The sequence below is a fragment of the Athene noctua genome, chromosome 8 (assembly GCF_965140245.1).
Source record: "Athene noctua chromosome 8, bAthNoc1.hap1.1, whole genome shotgun sequence".
NCBI lineage: Eukaryota > Metazoa > Chordata > Aves > Strigiformes > Strigidae > Athene > Athene noctua.
In genome coordinates, this window is record NC_134044.1 from 12,919,291 (window position 1) to 12,940,575 (window position 21,285).

General features: G+C 37.0%; 1 protein-coding gene across 4 annotated transcripts in view; it reads left to right on the forward strand.

The window, feature by feature from the left end:
- Positions 1 to 5: 5 nt before the first annotated feature.
- Positions 6 to 21,285, forward strand: part of PLS1 (plastin 1) — a 50,083-nt gene continuing 28,803 nt past the window's right edge. For 2 of the 4 annotated variants that reach the window (XM_074912070.1, XM_074912073.1), the window contains exon 1: positions 6 to 129. The gene's annotated coding sequence lies outside the window, so the exon portion shown is untranslated. Of the gene's footprint in view, positions 130 to 8,901; positions 8,923 to 9,168; positions 9,545 to 21,285 lie in introns of those variants that run through there. The other 2 variants (XM_074912072.1, XM_074912071.1) reach the window with 2 other exon arrangements.

Genomic DNA, 21,285 nt, shown 5'->3' on the forward strand with positions numbered 1-21,285 from the left:
GCGGCCGGGCCTCGGCGTTACCGCCGCCGCCGGGGGAGCGGGTGGGAGGGGCGAGCTCCGTTCGCTTAGCGGGCGGGCAGGCGGGCAGGCTCGGCACCCGCCGGCTCAGCGCTCCCCCGATAGGTAGCGGTAAGGAGCGGACTTAATTCTTAAAACATTGGGTTGTTTAGGTTTTTTGGTTGGGTTTTTTTTATATACTTTTAGCGTTTGTTGCTTTCTGTTTATGTTTTCTGAGGGAGTGAGCGCGTTTAAGTGCATGAAGTACGAAAAGTTTTGAGAAAAAAAAACCAAAGCAGGCTATTTAAGCGTTAGGTGGTGTGTGGAGAGTTCCGCCGCCCTCCGCCGGCGCGGAAGGTGTGCGCTGGGAGCGGGGCGGGACGCGCTGGGGAGCGGCAGCTTGTGGCCCGCGGGCGCTACCGAAGGCTGCGAGAGTGGCGAGTGTGAGAGGATGAGTTCGGGGGGTAAGTGCAGATGGGAGCAGCAGGGAGAGTACGTGAGGAGAAGCCGAAGTCTGAGCTCGGTTTTGCAGATTAGGGCGTGTAGCTCCTTCTGCACTTGTTTATGAACTTTGTCTCAGTGTTGTTTCTGGGCTGAAATAAAATCCGCTCAGAAGCCTCTAATTCTGTCGCCTGTTTCCATCGCCTTAGGGCTCTGTCTCTTGCATGTAAAACAGTCCATGAAGTGGGTGCATGTGTGTATTTCAATTACTCATTCACTTCCGATGGATGCTTTTGGGGAACCTATTGCTAATTTTTCATTTATAGATGGTTATTTTTGTTCTGCAAAAAATACGTATGCCATTTCATTTAAAAGTTTGCTGACCTTTCAAAGGTTGCTAACCTGGGAAGGACCTGGAATACTTAAAGAAACTTTACAAAACATAACTGGGTTTTGTTTTTCAACATGTTGTGATGTTTTTTGTGAGCTGACTTTATTAAATGTCTTTCAAGAGTCATTCCTAGAGAGAAAGCAGAAACTAGGTGGCTTTACATGTTTTGCGAAGTAAACTTTAGTGGTACAGGAAGACCAAGTATGTTTGGGTTTTGTTATCAGTGTTAATTTGAGCACAAGTTTCTACATATTTTCAATTTTTTAAAAAAATAGTTATTGTGAAAACAACATTCTGAATGTAAATTTCCGAACCTAAGACAAGTCACACCAAGAAAGGTGTCTGCTTGTTTGATGTAGAGTTAAAATTCTTGTCATCCCTGAAACTTAAGAAGGATAGCAAGTTATGTGTTGGGGTTTTAGGAGAGTTTGAACAGGCTTTATTATTCTTTAGCTTTCAATCCTAAGAAATATTATGTTGAATGGAATATTCAATTGAATTATTGGGTGATACTTTCATTATTGTTGTTGGTAAAGTGTAAGTGGGGCACATGAAGTGCTTAATGAAAAAAAATAGTGCTTTGGCCTGGAAGTCTCCTGCGTCAACAGTGAGATCATGTTAATACAGGTATTGCAGAAGTGCTTTCATTTGTTACAGGTAGAATGGTATATAAATTTGTGGTGTGGTTTCTTTAAGCATTTACCAAGCATGCAATCCAGGCTTTTTTCTTTTTTTTTTTCTTTTTTTTGTTTGTAATAAGTACTTATAGCAATTCACTAAAGAGAGTTCTGCTGTTCCCCATTCTTCACTGCGAGCGAAGTTAGGAGACTTTTCTTGCTTCCCTGTTGCAAAGCCCTATCTCCTGCCTTCTGACCATATCATCAAGTTTTTCCTGCTACCGTGGTTTTATAAGACCCTATGTAAAGCTGCCTATAATAAGAACTTCATTGTACTGGGAGGATGCGAGAAGCCTTCTAGGTGCTCCCCATAAAAACATTTTTATAGCCACCCACAAAGCCTAGCACTCCCCAGCCTCTCTGAACACCAGTGGAAACACCTGACTTTGTTACTTGCTTTTCTTAAAGCATGATAAGCAGCTCAATAAACTCTTAATTTATTTCCTTTTTTCTTCCTTATCCCATTATTTTATACTTTTATGCCTCCTGACTCTCAGGAGGAGGAGCAGATATATTATCATCCAGCTGGAGAGAGACTAATTACTAATGAAAATAGTGGGCTTTGAGACTGTTCTGTATTTTCTCTTCCAGTCCAGCATTTATATTGGTGAAATGAGTCTTAGGTGTGTAGAACTCAAGGGGAACATACAGCTAAGGTAGAGCTAAGTATCAAATCTGATGTGTGTGGCACTACCAAGATTTCTGCCAAAACTGATGTTGCCTTTTTTCCTTTTTTTTTTTCTTCTTTTCCCTACTTGGGCAATCCTCTTGCTATATAGTTGCATGATCTTCCACACCCAGGCTTCTGTCTTCTTTGGCTTTCATTGCTTCTCTGCCACACACCTCTACAGGTCAATGTACTTCTGTTAAGACACTGAGTGACTTTGCTTTGGCCAGCAGGTCCTAGAGCATGAGAGTGTGTTATCTGTACTTTTATTCCGTCTGTTGTTTAATTCTGAGGTAGAATTGCTGTTCTTCTTGGGACTTATCCACTCTGTGGATGTGAGATGTTCCCCCATGTGGTTAGCATGACTGCGGTTAAATCTCAGCTGTCTCTCGTAGGCAGACACAAGTGATTGTACTAAGATATTTAAATGCATGTGTATTCCTTGATGCCTTCATGAACTATGAAATATGAACATTATACAGGCTGATATGATGGTCAGAGGAAATGTGGCTGAGATGGTGCATGGAGGTCTTCTGAACTGTATGAAGTAGTTTTGTGTAATATCAAGGTGTGCTTATCATTTGCATGGTTGCTGTAATAACACATGATAGTCTGTATGATTATGTGAAGATTAATTTCCATATATAGTCATGAAAGTGGATGTCAGAGTAGTTGCCTGACCTTTGAACGCATTTCATTGTTCCTGTACACCGTAAAATTGTATATTCTGGCATGCCCTGTTTTTATCAGTGCCCATGTTGCTTAGTCAACTTGGCTGAAGGGGCACAGATTAAAACAATCTCATCCTGAATACTGTTTTTATGATTTAAAAAAAAAATGAAAATTGAAACACTAAATGGTGGTAAGGACAACAGGAAAGCCGGAAACCTAAAGGCTACTAAGCAAAAGTTGACAGGTAAAAGAGGAAAAAGTGAGGAAAGAAAACGTATAACAATAAAATCTGCTTTTCTCATGTCTTATATTTCTATATGTAATCTAGACAGGTCATAGTCCTGCAAGCATTTATCTATATTTTTTTGTATGAATAAGCCTGCTTACATACAGAAGACTTAAAAATTAAATGTGAATAATTTGGAGAGATGGCATGTTAGATTATACATTCTTTTGGAACTTGACATTATTATTTATATAGCAGCAAAAATATTTTTTGCTTATTTACAACTTGTTTTTTACTTTTCAGTATTTCTAGGCAAGTGTTCTTGAGACTAGCAGCTGTGGAGGAAATTTGCAGAAATGTATTTACTACCAGGATCAGTGTTATCAAGACTTTTTCGGTTGATAATTTTTGAATGAGAGTTAAGATGATGAAATCAAGTTCCGTAAGGCAAAATCTGCAGGATAATAAATGCTGATTTTTAAAAATTAAAAAAATGCAGAACTAAAGAATCTAACTGCCATAATGATTTCATAGTAAGTCTTTTTCCACAGTTTAATTTGATTTGGAAAATACTTTTTTTAAAAAACTTAAAGCAACAATGATGCTTAAATATCCCTTAATAAAGTGCAAAACTCTGTAGTAGACATGTTAAGAGAAAGTTGTTCAGTGTTTTAATTTAAAACTTCATTTAAACTACATTTGAAAATTCTGGTTGTTGCAATTACACAGATTCTTCTAATAAAATATTTCTTCAATGAAAATCTGAATAACTGTTCTAGCTACAATTTTCATAATGGAAAATTCTTTATGTTTTCTGAAATGTGAGGATAAATTTTTCATCTGGTTCTGTGATCTCTACTGATTATTAGAATAAAGACTATGCATGGGAATATTGATAAAGGTTCTACTAAATGTCAACTTTCCTCATTGCATGGCTTCTACAGAAACCAATGCAATGGAGGAGGGAGGAAAGGGGTTCATGGTTTTGTCCTTTTACCCTCTTTTTTATTTTTTTTAGAAGTCAAATAAATTCAACCTATGTATGCTGGAACAGTACTCGTTATGTTTTGGAGGGGTGTATGTTCCTTGGTGAGTGTTTTCCCAGTACTTGGAGCTTTCACTGCTATGTGAGGATTGTGTCAATGGAATAGATATCACCTTAACAGCATATAATGTGGAAATACCTGCAACTAAAAAGGCTGTACCTTTGTTTAACACTTCACATAAAGTCTGTGTGTAATGTTTAGTTGCCACCTTTCTTATTGCAGTAGTTAATAAAATATTTTTATAGCATTTGCCATGATGTGTGAAATACTTCACATCCATGATAACTGTTGCCATAAAACCTCAAAAAATCACTAGGTCTACATAAATTAATTTTAAAAATGTACAACTGGAGTACCAGTAAGTAAAAGGATTCGATCCTAGTAAACAGAATTATTACTGGAGAAGACTCCACTGTGCTGTGCCATGCAATAGGGAAACAATAAATTGTAAATGTAGTACTTGGAAAAGATACCTAGCTAAGCAATGCTTTTCAGTCTAAAACCTATGTTTTAAGATCTTTCTGTGTGAGATGCTCTCTCATTAGTTCATTTCAGCCTTGACATTCACTGAGGAAACAGTTGACTAGGGGTCATGTTGTGATATGCAAAGGGATATTAACAAAACCAACAACTAGCATTAGTCAGATCTATATGGATCAAGAGTTCCAGGTTACTGATAGAACCAGTTTTTTGTTGGCCATGTAATACTACTTTCTTAAGGAGTTTTTAAGCATCACTGTTGCTACACCCTCTAAAAAAGGGCTGCAAAATGAAACAGTAATGGTGATTTCTCTATTTTCCAGTATATTACATTTGTGATCAAATTACTAATTAGATTATTTCAGCTTTGATTCAGCTGGTCACACAGAGGAAATACTACAGGTTAATCATGACCTTATTATATACATAATTATTTGTTTTGGTACTTCTAAATGTAGATTACTTAATGAATTTCTAGTATTTTATGTGGAGGTATGTACTTTGTCGCTGCTATCACATACAGGTGTCCAAGGAGAATAAAGGTAGTACATGACAATAGCTCATCAGTGAGACTGGTACTGCTAAGCTTCAGAAATAAATTATGCATAAAGCAGATTGGGTGCTTCTGCATGCATGCTTTTGGTGGGAAAAGGATTATCAACCCACTTTCAGGGCTCTCTTGCAGATGTTACCTTAATAATAATAGCCACTAGCAAAAAAAAATTAATGCTGTATCTAGCATTACCCACTTTAATTCACTTAGTGTATTCATCCTTTCATCTTGTTAATAATCCATGGTAGAATGGACTGATTAAAAACATTGACATGTAGAACAGCTGAAATATTAGGCTGTGTGTTATCAGCAAGATTGTATTTACTTGAATGCTAATTTAAAGGATTTGTCTGTGAGCTTCAGAAACTAGCTGTTTCTTTTCAGACCAGATGTTCCATGATAGGTTTTTCTTTTCCAAAATTTTTTTGGTTTCGAATGTTTTTGTCTGACTGATTTATCAAGCTCCTCTTCTAGTTCCAAGTCTCCCTTTCTCCCATTCAGTTTCCACCTCCCATCATTTCTACTTGCACTAGTTTATCCCCTTATGATAAAGGGAAACTTGATCCTGTTCTTTCATATCCTAAAGGTAGGTCAATATAAAGTAGTACGAAATTCTCCTTTTCTGTTCAGATGAGTATTTTACTTCTGTGATGTTTCTAGTCCTTCCAAGCTTGATACTTAGAGTCAATATATAGTTAATTGCAACTAATGTGGATTTTGCCAGTGATATACCTGGCATCAGGACTTGACTCTGATTCTAAAACTTTTTTCCCCCCTTAGGTAACGTGATGTATTTAGTGAGAAAACAATTCACAACTGAATATAAAGGTGTATTTTGCTTTACTTGTTATTGCCTATATCAGCCTCTTAATGGTATGGGGAAGAAGAATTTTCACATCCCAAATGAGCAAAATATTATAGCACATAAATTAAATCTTATAATTCCATTGATTTAAAGGAGAGTTATTATGTGCGTAGAGTTGTATCCACAGATAACTACTGCGCTAGTTCAAGGCATATTGGACAAATTCTTCTAAAAGCTGATATCTTGTTAATGTAAATCATTGATACTTATGTATCTTTGATCTTTCCAAAGAGATTTCATTAGTCTGCTATTACTATGTGTCTCCAGATATCTATTGCTAAACATACATGAAAAATCTGTGCCATCTGTAACAGTGTTGACAACTCTGTGACATTTTGAATAAAGTAAAATATAACTATCAGTATTAATTAAAATATACATGTGGGTACACCATTGCAAAGTGGGAGTTTCTATTGTGTATAGGGAAATTACTTCAACTTTTTTTTTTACTTCTTTTTTAGTCATTCTAATAAAGCCTGGTAAAATTTTGATTGCCTCTTGCAGTTCAATAATGTTGTATGTGTCGGGGTGATTGAGACAGCTTCTGGGTCAGCCATGCTGGGCTCTTTAGTAAAGTTCCGTCTGATTGACTTGACTGCCTTGGGGAAATTGTGAAATGATCTGTAGTAACAGAAGCCCATATTTCTGTTGCATTCTAAAATTTCTGCATGCTTTCCCTTCTGAAATATTTTCTGTGATGGTTAATCCATAGAACAATATTTTTTGCCATGTAGGTTATTTTTTAAGCTATGGTTCTGCTTTTTACTAAGTAAATTAAGATTAAGGCATTTAAACTCAGTAGGATTAATACATATCAGACCTTCTCACCCAAATAAGCATATGTTGGATGAGTAATTGAGTGCTACTGTAGTCTCTGCGCTACCTAAGCGCTTCATTAAGATGTCACTTCAGTGGTATTGCTGGGCTCCTCAACCAGAGGGAGACAGACCAGTAATAGTGGGAAAGCTTGTCCCGCATTTGAATGAGTATGGAAGTTATGTATAGCGTTGGCTTGCTAATTGATAGTAATAGCACAATGAATATTTCTGTGCCATGTTTAGAAATTTTAAATAGGTATTTTAAATATAGGTTACTGTTTAGTGCTCAAGAGGATAAATTTTGGAGAGTTGGAAACAGGAATTTTTTCATGAATTGTCAACTGTGTAAGGTGACAGTAAACGACATGACAGGGTTGTCCAGTTTTTGTGAAGGTCAGTGATAGGACAGTGAACCCCTTGGTGCAGACTTGTAGCTAACTTAAAGTCCAAAATACTTGTTTATTTAGTTAAAATATTATGTGAAACAAAATATATAGCTTGTGAGATCTCCTCCAGAGATATGTTTTGCCCATGTAAAAGAGGTGATTTATCAACAAGCTGATTTATCTGATAGTTGATCATCAGAGAGGCAGTTCTTAGCTATGTATTTCATTTGCTGAACATGTGGAAATCTGCTCTCAAAATCCTAACAAGTGTTAAGATTTACAAATGGTGTAAGAAATACTAATATTTTACTTTGAAAGTGTCATTGTTTAGAAAGACTTTGGACTGTTATCTGGCAATTTTGGAAGACTAGCATTTACTGCAGAGTAGTCGCATTACTGTGAGGCATTTTAAAATGGCTAACGCAAAGCAAATGTAAATACATACTAAATTTAAGAATACTCAGAATTAACGTTTAACTAAGCAAAAAGACTCCTTACAAAGGTAATCTGTGTGACCAGACACAGGACTTTCTGTGTAGTAAGCATTGTGCATTATAGTTACTAGACTGTAGATAACTGTTTAAGTGTATCTTTCTCACTTTATGGGACTTGAAGTAATTCATTTTAAAGCAACAAATACTTCTTTAAAAACCATGATTTTTACGTTTATAAGGTTGTTACTAGCCTAGCACTATTTTGTAAGATGATTGTTTTTATTACAAAAAAAGGAAACAAAATTTCTAGTTAACAAAATCATGTATATCTTTATGAATAGTTTTGCAGAAGGTGAATAAAATGTTATGTATATATTATTTTAGTAGAAGTGCCTGGCTATATTTTATATTTGGACTCATTTTTTAAAAACTTTTTTTTTGCGAAGTTGCAATGTATGATTTAAATGTTTAGGGATGTCTGCTCCTGGTGCCAGCTCAAACTGTTTAAAAAAAAAAAGTATTTGTCTAAACCTAAGATTTTTATGAAGTGTGTTTTTAAATTTTGATATCTGATGGTTTTTAAGACAGATGTTAAAGTGTTCACCTAAGCACCAGAAACAACTTTGTATTCTTAAATGAGAGCTGTCTCCTAATCATATGAATCCTAAGGCTGAAGCTCTTAATAACTTAGTTACAAAAAATGTGCTCAGAAATTGCCTCCTTTTTTCTCTTGATTAAAAATGACAGTTGGTAACAACAACTATAGATGTTTTCTTCTGGTCTAATTACCAAGAGCAAATGAAGTTCATGTGTGCCTTCGATAGTGTTTTAGTTTAGAAGCTACAAACAATACTCTATTTAGCTGTAGTTACTCAGATTTATCAATGTGCTCCTTTTATCCTCAACACTTCAGCAAACGTAGCTCCTTAAGGCTATGAACTGGCAAATGGGTAGCACTTAGGCAGCTGTGGATTTTGCAGAGACTTGGTGGTTTTGAAATGCTGCCAGTTGCTTTTGCTGTGTGTTGTAGAAGACCCTCCTCTTTCCTCTAGCTTGACCAATGAGAGCAGAAAAGCAAAAATAACCTGTGAATTTTCCATGACAGAAAATCCTTGCTTGCTTGTAGTATAGTAGCTGATCAGTCTAATCTTCTAATAATCTTTGGAACCATGTAGAGTTGAATGAGGAATTAGCAGGTGACAGAAGGTCATACTGCCATCTGATAATTAATGACAACTCAAAAATACTCTGGCAACACGCATCTATTTGGTATGACTTGGTAACTGCAATTAGCTAGAATATGAAGAATATGTGCATGTAAATTGAATTGCTGAGGGCAGGAGAAGGAATGTGCATTTCTGTTGTTACTCTTAATGATCTTCACATGACGAACTTCTGGGATGACCTTAAAACTAGGTTCATTAGCAAGAGTTAGCCTGTGGGGCTCTGATGTAGTTTTAGTATTTGTACCAAGCTGAGGTTTCCTACTTCAGACTACCAGAGTGCAGACACATGGAAGGATAAAGGCAGTAGCTTTCTGGAGTGTTGCAGTTGTGCAGTTTTAAGATCTCCCTCCTTTTCTGCCTCCTCTGTTTATTCATCAGTAGCTTTGTTCATAGTTTTGCTTTTTAACTTACATGCTACCTAAATGTTATTTTCATGCTCGGAGAAGAGAAAAATGGTGCATAATGTTCCAGCTGGTTTAAGAAAAAGATACTGTCCTGAAGTTGTGAGTGCCGTAGAAGGATGAATTCCTTAGCAAAGTACACAGAGTACAGTATCTCCTACCTCTCAAGCAGCACTGAATCTGGAAGTAGTAGAGGCTTGGGACAAAACCTGCCAGCCTTGCAATGGTGATTAGTGATATTGTTAACAGATTAAACAGTTGAAGGTGAGTACACTTTGGCTGTAGTAGATGGAACGCAAAATTCAGCAAACTGAAAAACTGAAGCTCATAATGTGAAACTGTAATTTGTGGATAGCAGCAGAATTTTGGCTGTGAAACTGGTAATAACAATTGCTGTGCTAGAAGCTGATAGATAGTGAAAAGCTGTGTTATTTGTTGTATTTTAATGTTTCTGATTACTTTTGTTTCCTTACTATAGATACTGGGGTGGAGATAACATTGCAATTACTTGACTTAAGTAGCATTATCACTTTTAGAAATGTTCTATTTAAATTGTAATTTAGAGACAGAAGATGGTAAGTTGGTGACTTCCACAATATCATGAGTTCTCATAGTTTAACCTTTCCATGAAAACTGAAGATGTTCTCAAAAGTCACAGTTTGTGGAGTTGAGAAATTATGTGAGGATCTGTTTAATTTTAGAACAAATTTCTGGTCCTTCCAGTTACAGAGAAAAGCTTGAAAAGTTAATGTGAAAACAGAAGACAGATGTCATTCCATATGGTTAACTTTAAAACCCTTTGACACTTTATATTTTTTTTTTTAGTTGGTTAAGGTCTGACTTGTGATTATTTCTGGAAAGTTGGGATAATGACTATTGCTTCTGGTTAGCTTTTCTGTTTAGTAATTAACTAGTGGTGCTACAGTTTAATAAAGAAGTAGAAGAATAATTAAAGCATAACCCCCAAGTTGTGAATCTTACTTGTAGACTAACGGGACACCCAGAAAGCTCCTCTCTCAAATTAAGGTCTTGTCAACACATCATAAGCTCTGAGCATGAGTTTTGCTGTGTTCACAGACAAAATTCTTATTGATGAAAATGTTTAATTTATTTTCTAATTAAGATATATATCAGGGAATATTTATATCGAAGTTACCTATTAAAATAATGTAGTTTTTATTTGTCATTGTAGTTGCATGCTAACAAAAGCTGTATGTGCATAAACCTAGACAGAGAAATAAAGAGATTAAGTATCGTTTGCTGTTGTCTTTTAACTCACTCCCTTTTTGCTGTTGTAAACTTGATATGTAATGTCAGCCTAGGCACAAAAGAATCACTTGAGGATGGAGTGCCTGAATGAACTTGCTTTTATTAGTGTAGGCTTTCCATTTATATTTTAGTATGGTTTGCTTTAAGGAAATCTCACAGAGGAAACAAGTTTGGACTTAAACTGCTGTGATATTTTGACCTTAGTAGGCATTCATCTTGCCACAATTTCTGCGTTTGGCACTCTGCGCTATGGTGGCTGTGGCATTGGTTCAGCCCGTATTTTCTCCTTACTTTTGGTGGCAGCATCCAAGGCACCAGCTTCCAATGCTAATTGGAAAGCATGAGCCTTGCCAACTCTGTCCATCCAGAGACAGGGCATTTGCCTGATCACTGGGTGGATGCATTTAGAAGTAGTATACAAGCAAAGACATTCATATTGGTCAAGATGGTGGATAGGGAGACAAGGTCAGTGAGGGAAGGGTAGCTTTGTAGAATAGGAAGAGCAGAAGATGTGCTTGATGGGAGCTTGCAGAAGTTCTCAAGGAAGGAGGGCCTAGCACATTTGTGTGTGGGGAAGCCAAATGACTAGTCAGCATGGGACATAATAAACTGATTTTTGGAGAGTATCAAATGATCCATCCAGAGGGCAAATGATACTGCTGGTGTGAGGAGATAAGAAAACGTCATATAAAAGGAAACAGTATATTAAGTTAATAGAGCTTGTTGAAAGACAGACAAATCTGGTTTCTGTTCAAGGCTCAGTCAAACGCTTCTGGACCAGTGTAAACATTATGGTGTTTACACTTCTAAAGACGTTTCTTCCATCAAGTCACCTTAATCTGTCTTGAGCCCCATCCTAACTGTTAATACCTTGCTAATTAGTTTGAATATAGCTCTGCAGCCATAGACACTCAAATACAGATGTTGCCATGTGTAAAATGGAAAACCAAGATTTTTGCTTTCAGAACAGTGCCTTTAAATGTTTAATTTATATTCAAAAACCCAAATTCAGGTTCTTGCATAAAAAGATGAGATGGGCTTGCTTCACTTCTGTTACCATTATTATTTTGAGTTATAGTGGGCAGACTTGGTAGTGTTCTTGAGTTGTCTAAGGAAAACATGTTAATGCTTAATGTGAATAAAATTTTTCTTTGAAAGTATATGTGACTTTAAGTGTGCATAGAAGCAGACCTGACTGTAAGTATGTTATGTATCTGAAGCATAGAGGTGAAAATGGGTCTCTCAAGCATAAGCCACACCACTCTCAGAAATGGGCTGCAAGTTTCATGAGTTTTATACCAGGACTGGGATATTTCCTTTGAGCACTAGTTTTAACTGTATCAGTGAAAGATAAAAATTATACTAGACTCTGGAGAGTATGGTGGAAGCTCAAGCAATGCTTGAGATGATTTATATTGGGAAGGTTAGTGCCACACCCACAAAGATCCCATGTATTACAATTCTAGTGGCTTCTAGGAATGTACATTTTCTAATAGGCTAGAGGAGAAAATTGTAGGGTTTGCTCAACAAAGGGAAGGTGTTCTGCATGATCTCTTGTTTCCCAAGGGAGTTACCTAGTCCCACTTTTCCTGACACTGTTTTTGCCTATTCTTTCCTGTCCTTGTGTGCTATTAACAGCATGCTGGTTTTATTGCTGGATGCAAGAATTTATTATTGTAAAATCAAAATGTTAGCAGTGATGTCTGACTTCCTGTGTGTGTAATGAACTATGGAACTGAGACCTTGAGGAACCTTTCTGTTTAGGCTAACATTTGCATTTCTATAGCAGCACTAAAGAGCTGCTTCCCTCTCTGGAAGGAATACTGTTGCATTGTACTGGAGTTACTTAATTCTAAAGTTATTCACTAGTTTATGGCATGATTATTAGAGATGCTGAAAATCCACAAATTCTGCTGACTCCTGTTTAAATTGTTGGAATACAACTGGAAAACTTCTCCTTAAATATGGTACCTTTGCTGTGGTAGCATCTGATAAGGTGTGTTGTGAGCTACAGAACACCACCTAGGAGCTGAATGCAAAAGAAACAAATCTTCTTTAGACCAACTATAAGACTTGATTAGGGTGTTTCAGAGCTGAATTGCTATAGGCTGGTGGCACATCTTTCTAGCTGAAGTCACCCAGGCATTTAAACTTGTGTACCTTTAGCTCTGTCTTCAAGCTGTTTGCGTGCAATTTGTAGGTTCAAACTTATTTAAAGGGCATAATAGGACCCTTCTTTTCTACTGTAGACTGTAGCAACTCTATTATTGTTTGTTCTATTTCATTTCCATGAAAACATAAGCTACTTGTATTTGCAAGGAGTTCTGAAAACAATTTTTAGTGGGAACAGTCTCATGTTAGTGGATAGTTGGTATGTTTAACATAAAGTTCTTATGCCTTTTCTTTTTCCTGATTAAATATTTATGTTGTTGAAATGCTGGGGTTTCAACCCCAAGCCCCAAATTAAGGTTGACATATGGGTGATTCCCACAGCCCTTCCCAAAGGGGGGGTGAGTTTGCCTTTAGGCTTCCCTCCAGGGTGGGGCCGGCCTGGCAGGGAGAGCCATTGGGTAAATGAGCCCAGGTGTCTGCATTCAGTAACCCAAGGTCAGGTGTCCACTGAGGGATAAAAGCTGGGACCACTTGCAGGCAGGGGCAGTGTCTGTCTGTGAGGGGGATGCCCTGTGCAGAGTTCCCTGTTGGGGAAGGACCTCCCGCCTCCCTGGGACTGGGCTCCAGTCAGGTCTGGCTTTTGTAAACGTGGGCTGTGTAGAGATTCAGTGTGTGGCTTCCTTGGTCTTATGTGTTTGGCTTGTTGACTCGGTTGTCTCCCGTCCCTTCTATGGGAGACTGCATTTCACCATTTATTCCCCCCCTTGTTGGTCGTGGGGTGTCGTTGTTGGGGTCAGTGGGATTGATGTCCATTATGTATAACCTGACTGACTTGTTTGTACCCCCAGCGCTCACCCGTGTACTGACCCTTTTGTATCAAATACAATTTGGTTATTGGTTCATCTTTATGCTGGCTGTGTCCTTTATGCTAGGCCTGATAATTGGCAAAGGAATTAAATATTTGAAATTGATGAAAGATGTTGAGATAGCATAAAAAATAATTAAGATTTATGGTTTGAGTGTGTTCAATTTCCTACTGTGCTGTCATTTTCCTTACATGTCTGTACTTCTCTTGACAGTGCTTGGATACCATGTGCGTGCTGTTATTGAACTTTCACCAAGGCAAAGGTCATGCATAATAAAACCAAGAGCAAGTGCCACTTTAGCAGATTAACTCTATTCAACCTTTACTTTGGATCAGAGTTCTTTGAATTTAACCCTGTTAGATATTCTGTAGGGCAACTTGATTTTTGTGTCCCTTTCTTGACTCTTAAGGCACAACTGTTTAGTATTTTATAGTGTATATTTTGATTCTGTACTCCCTAATTTATTGGAAAGCTAATATGTTATATATTTTGAATTACATAAAATATATAGATAGTTCACAATACTTAATTTTACTTGATAAAAACTTCAAAATGTAAAGCCCATCTCAAAACTAGCATGATTTTGCTTCAGATTAAAGGGTATATTGTTTTTGCAGACAATTTGATTTTTGTATTCTGAAAATCACAAATGTTGTCTCTTATCAAGAGATGAATGAGAAAAATCTTGTTTCTGTATTTGCCATACTAATTTGCTTGGTATTTTCAAGTCCTAAAGAAAAGCTACTTGTTGCATGGAAACAGTTGTGTGCATGTATTTTTCATGTGGAAATGGTTTGCTAACAGGTAGGGAGCCCAGGATACGCTGTATTGCAGAAATACATAAATTTAATTTCCTCGCAGTTCTTACTTGCAAAAATGACACCTAACCACAACTAGTGTGTTATGAATGACTACATTTATAAACATCAGAAAATGCAGTTAGAAAGCAGTAACTTGTGTGTGCAGCTCTGCAGGGCTAGTGGTATTGTATCACCTCAGCATCCCAGTTTCATGGAGGATGTCGCTGCTTCAGATTTGCTCTTGATGACATGCTGACTAATACCACAGCTTGGTCTATTAAAGCAAATGAGATGAAGAGAAGTGGAAAAGTGGCCTGTTAATCTGTTGTGAGACTTGGAAGACTGAAGTTCACATCCCTACTTTCCCCTTGGTCTTTAGAACTGGAGGGGAAGGTGCTGTGCCTTCTCTTGGCAGCCACAATGAGCGATTGCAGAGGTGAATTCTTGCATATTGCCTGTTATTCTGGACTACAGCATGTGCAGTGCAAATGAAATGAAAGAGTACAGCCTCAAAGAATCAAGCAGAAATTTTGAGTTTTATAAATCAGGCAACGTCCAGGTTAATGTTGTATGAGTAGGCATGGCTTTGCCTGTGGATATGGGGTGGACAGATTTCATGTCCCTTTTACAGAACAGGCAATAAAGGGCTCCCAGCTCTGTGCTGGAGGCAGGTGAAACTTGTAGAACTCTTAGAAAAATAACTAATTAACCAGACCAGAACAGGTCACACATGCTTCAAGATAATCAGTTTGGGCAAATTCAGCCCAAAGTGTTGGTGTAGCTAAACTGTAAACAGGTTAGGTTTGCAAAATATTTTGGGAAAGGTACTTCTGTGAACTCTGCATGCAATAACATTTTTTCAAAATCAATTTACTAGAATTGGTCCTTCTGACATAGGTAAAGTTTCCATTAATGTTTTTTATTTGGATTGCTGAGTGCAACAATACAAAGCAGAGGCAGTCTGAGATCCTCTTGAATGATGCATGTGAAGGAAACTACGTGAAACTGATACTGTTGATGAATTTGCATGGCTATTCTGTATACTTGGCAGCCAGAGAAAGCTGGAGGCGTTTTGTTTGGATGGAAAGGTATCTTTCTAAAGTAAACTTGTATCTGCTTTATAGTAGAATTGCTCTTCATCCTCATTTAAGCCTCATTATTTTGTATTTATACCATAGTAAGTGAAGTCAGATCAGGCCCATGACCAGTTTAACAGTTAGGTATCTCAGCTTGTTTTACTGTTTGTTCTTGAGTCACCCATGTTTATCTTAAAGGCATAGTGGAAAATGTTGATTTTATTATTCACCAGAGTTTCTGTACTATGGTGAATAAATTCCTATAGAGTGAATAATTAACTTCAATGTAAATCATCTAGCCCTCCTTACATAAGATAGATATTTCATGGGCACAAAATATATCATGCTGGCTGATTTGATATAGCCTTCTTCTAGCAAAGATCAGTGCCTAGTTTCAGAAATTGTTAAAAACCCCTCAGTTTTTCCCTCTTAAGTTGTATCTTGTTCACTGTGTAATGCTGTACATAGAAGACTGAGAAAAAATTCCATGGGTTGTCAGTTTATCTGTTGAAGCATAACACTTCTTCATTGTTATCTTCTGACTTGTAATAATTAAATACTTTTGATGGTCATAAATGTATCCAGCCATGTTTATAAGCACAGGCTGAGAAGCATACTCTCTGACTTTTTCAGGTAGTGAAGCTTCAGACTGAATGTATGATATTTAAAGAAATTTCCACTTCATACTACTGTTAGTGACGGTACCTGATACCATAATTACACCCTGCCTTTTCTTTCAGAAATAAGCAATGTGCTTTAGCAGTTCCAATATCTTTTTTTATATATATACAGGTATATGTATTTATATAGCTAATTACTTTGACCTTTCCATGCTCTCCTGTTTTAAAGGTTTTCAAGCATCCTCTGTGCTGCATTAGGAGTGGACCTATTTTTGTATCTTCTTTCTTTATAAGACCCAGTGCTCATCATTCTAGGTGTATTAGATTCTTCCTTTCTATATTTAGAGGACTGGCCACACCTGCAATACTGTGTTCAGTTTTGGTCCCCACTATACAAAAACGATGTGGACAGGCTGCAGAATGTCCACAGAAGGGCCACAAATATGATCAAGGCACTGGGAAGCCTGCCATGTGGGGAAAAGCTGAGAAAGTTGGTTTTGTTCAGCCCTGAGAAAAGAAGGCTTAGGGGAGACCTTATGACCATGTTCCAGTATTTAAAGGGTGGCTACAAAGAAGATGGAGACTCCCTTTTTACAAGGAGTCACATCAAAAAGATGAGGTGTAATGGGTACAAGTTACTCCTGAGTAGATTCTGTTTGTGGACGAAAGAGGAAAACTATTCACAATGAGAACCATCAGGCACTGGAATAATGTCCCCAGGGAACTCCACCATTGGACACTTCTCGGATTCAGCTGGACAGGGTGGTGGGCCGTCTTGTCTAGACTGTGCTTTTGCCAAGAAAGGTTGGAGCTGATAATCCTTGAGGTCCCTTCCAACCTGGTATTCTGTGACTGTATTCTGCAATCAAGACTTCTTTCACTTTGGGTAACATGAAGTGTATTTCTCTCCTGTTAAAGTCTCCTGCAGCTTTTCCATTGATATGAGAAAGATAAGCTATCTTTCTGTATCCTATACCAGTGTAAACTATAATAATAAAAAAATTGTAAAGTCACTGAACCCTATTGATTATTCATTTTGTCATAAAGATTAAAGGATTTATCACAGTAAGATAGAAGTTAATCTCCAGTAAATTAAAAAAAAGTTAACCTCCAATGCTATTTTGTTACAGACCACCTGAACATAGTTTGTCCTTTCAGATTGTTAAAGGATTGATTTTTAGTTGGCTTCTAATAATATTTATATTTGGGGATCAAGAATAAGCATAAGTAAAAAGATCTTTCAGTATAAGCTAGGGAGGAACACAAAAAACAAACAGCAAACAAAAACTTGGGCAGTTTTATCTTCTTGAAAAGACATGAGAAAACTGTTTGTATTCATATAAAGCTAATATTCTGTATATCAATAGCAGTTATAAAAATTTTGGCAATGGAACTGATATGCAAGTTTTTTCTCTAATGTTCAGTTAGCATTTCATCAGTTAAAATACAGCAGCATTTTCTCTTCCCTCCTTTCTAAAGGGAACATGTTGCATATTCTTGTTTTAACATTCCTTTCATATGTCTTACATCTTACAATGCATTATTTTCTCACTGAGGGTAGAACCTGTTTAATCTGGTGAGATCTTAAAAGACTGACAGTGCATGAAGGCTACCCTGTTTCCACCATATTGGTTTAAAGAATCCCAGATAAACTAACACAGGAATGCTACAGGTTAAACCATGGGGTTTATGGGGGGTTTTTGCATTAAAATCTATAGCAGTTTGATTCAAAGCCCAATAAGAGAAGCAGAGTTTTCATGTTTGTAGTTGTAGACAGTACGTACTAATAATCAGCTGGTTATTGATATAAAAGCACAACCTGTACTTGTAAATTATGCTAGCCTGGCTGTCATTAGAAACAACGGATTTAAGGATGATGCAGCAATAGAGTGGTATTTGCATCAGGGACAGAAGAGGTGTGTCCTTAACGCCAGACAAAAAGAACAGCAACAAAAGAAAATAAGCTCTTAAGTCAGCATTTGTAATGTCCATTGTTGTTGCGGAAGCAGCTGCTTGTGGAAACAAGGCAAATAGAATTTGAAATTAAGAGCTGGATAAGAGATTGCCAGTTGCCTGCAGGATTGGAGAAAACTATTGGGCCTGATTGCCAATTAACTGCTCTGTTTTTTCTGACAGCTTTGATAATGGGTCAAAAAAGCTGCAGGAGCTGCTGTCTGGCCTCTTCACTTTATCCTTCATGGCTGCTCAGCCACAGATACTCCTCTATGCACGAAGAAATAGCACGATGGTATAAACAGTAGTTTGTATTAATGTTGGATGTGAAACATTTCCAGGAGACTCTGGTCAATTGTCTTTAGATACAGAAACCCTTCCAGGTGTAGAAGGCAGGCTCGGGATGGATGAATATTGTCAGTTCACGTTAAACAGGTTGGCAAGGACTGAAAGGAAGATCAAGGGCACTTTCTCAGCATAAAAACAATGTTTGTATCTACTCTGTCCTGGAGCAGCAGGAGATGGTTTAATGTAAGCATAGGTGGCAGAAAATCCAAGTGTCATATGAACGCTACCAGAGTATAGAGAGAAATGTGTTCTTTCTAAACGAATGTATCCTTCAGCAGGTAGTCATAGTTCCAATAGACACGTGTCTTTGGAGGGTTAATGCTAAACCTTGTCAGAATTGCCTGTGGACTGAGTCATCTTGGATGCTGATAATACTATATGTGCAAGGTATTTATTAGCTTAGATAGAAGGTTCCTGTTTCTACATTGAAATTGTCTGAAATGTCTGACTCGTTTAGGTGTTGTTTCTGATTGCTCAAACTAGATCTCTCCTGAAAGCCAAAACCATGATTGCAGCACTTATGGCCATTCAATTGACCAGCTAATTTACCCTGTAATTATATAATAGGGTATTTAAGACTGTCTCTCTAGAGCAGAGTATTAGCTTTATTTATCTGCTTCATTCAGGAACAGATGTTTCTACTGTGTTATTGAAATAACCAACATATTTGGAAATCAAAGATTGCTATTTGCTGAAATAAAATATGATGAAAAATCTAAATTGTAAATCATAAAAGGGGAGGAATGACACTAATTGCATTGCAACTTTGCAGAATTTTTTTTTTATAAAATCTGACTCATGGTAATGGTAAACAGTTAAAAACATTAACAGTGTGACAAGTGGTGTTGTCTTTTGCACCTGCGTGTCTAAATATTTCACTTATGCCTTGACATGCTGGTTTTGTATTTCAGAGGACTGTCTTCTGGGTTTTTTTGCAGCTTCAGAGTCCTTAGTAATTTAGATTTAAATGTTTTTAATGTTTTTCCCTATTTTTTCCACAGTTTATTATTTCTTTATTTTCAATTGCCACATCAGGTTTCCAGTCAGGGTACTTGCACTTCCAGAAACATCTGTGTGTAAAATAATTTTTCCTGAATATGTATTTTCAGTGTTAGGGTTTTTTCTTTTCATATGAAGACTAGTACATGCTGTTAGTGAGCTTAGCAAAATGGATGAGTAGGATTTTAGTACTTAAGATAGAGTGACATGAAGGAAGAAGGCTTAGCTCACCACCCGCATTCAAGGCCATATCCTGTGTGACCCAGAGGAACAGTCCCAATGAAGACACAGAAAATGCCAACGCAAGTACAATAGACAAGATCTCATTCAAAGAACCCACTGTTGTTTAAGAACTCATTTTATATAGCGTCATGGAAGAAAACTAAATTACTATGGAAATGTTATATAGCATCAAGGAAGAAAAGTGAAGGACTGCCTTAAAAGAAGCAGAAACATTTGCTGAGATGATAATCAGTTACATAGTGCACATAACTTCTTTCTTCTCTTATACAGCAGACTAAGAGTAAATAAATAAATGCTTATGCTACAGATAGAGCCCAAATAAATATTTTCACTTTTTGTACTTTGAGACAGTAGTCACATACTCCCGTGACAAATTTTCTTGTATTTTCTTGAATGGTCTGGCAAAACAGTTGCTATCTTAAAAGGTTTCACCACATCTCATGTTATTTGTTTTCCTTAAAACCCTGACTCTCAGTTGAAGTTTATTAACATGAGAATAACTTTCAAGTCATTTTGTTTTTGAAGGAAATATCTAGCGCTCATTTTTTCAGATAAGCACAAACCTTAAAACATAAGCCCCAAAGATTTAAAAAAAAAATAATAAAAATTAAAAATGTTCTTTAAAACAGTCACAGTATTTTATAGTATTTTGAACACATAGTTGCTTTGTTTATTTAAAAATAGTATTTTGAAAAATGTTGGGAGCTACTCGTTGCTAGCTCATGAGTGTTACTTGTGTCATTATGCATACAGGTTTAGCTACATGCAGGATACCTCGTTCAGCATTTTGGTTTTTACTCTAGATACCTTTCCATCATTTCCTGCAGAGTATTTTTTTCATTGCAAACAGATCAAGAGTTCTTAGCAAGTATTTCATAGTATAGGATAGTTCATTCTCTCCCATACTGAGTTGTCTTACCAACAGTAAAAACAGTAGCAAAAAGATTGTCCCATTGCTTGTTGTGTTAGAAAATCAAAGGTAAAAACTTACTTTGAATTTATCAAAATGGTATTGAGAGAATCAAAATCATCTTATTGAAAACCGCTTAGCAATTTACGTGTGTTGCATTTAAGACACAATTTACGTGTGTTACAGTTAAGAAATCTCAAAAGCTGAGTTTCTCATTTAATAACATATAGAATATGAATATAAATGACAAAAAGTGTATCATTCTGGGTTCAACAAAAGGCAAAATAGTATGAGGAGGAATGCCGTAATACATAGCTTTGGGCTGGTAGGTTTGAGTAAAATTGTCAGTCCCAATATCCTCAACAAGTTCATTTCTGGTTACCTGAGTCTCCATTCAGCAAGGTGCTTTTCAACATAGTGTCCAAATATGTTGAGTAACTATGTTTCTTAACAATTTAATATTTGCAAGTCAATTTTGAATCCAGATGGGGTTTTTTGACAAGTTGTATCATGTCTCCTTTTTCTCCCGAAAGATACTTTTTAAATATGAGGACATTAGAATATTGACAGCCTTAGGCATTGGATACAGTGGGAATCCCCACTTCTGTATAACTGGTGGTAGCTACAGAAGAAAGACAGACTGACCCTGTGCTCTTCATCTCCAAGCAAAGAAGGACAACCTGTGAATACTATGCAAACCAACAGGTTGTGCTATACTTCTTGCTTGGTCCCCTCTCATAGGTAGGCAGGGAAAGCCAATTTGATAAACAGACATTCCACCCGGTTGCAGAATGTGTCGGGCTTTGACA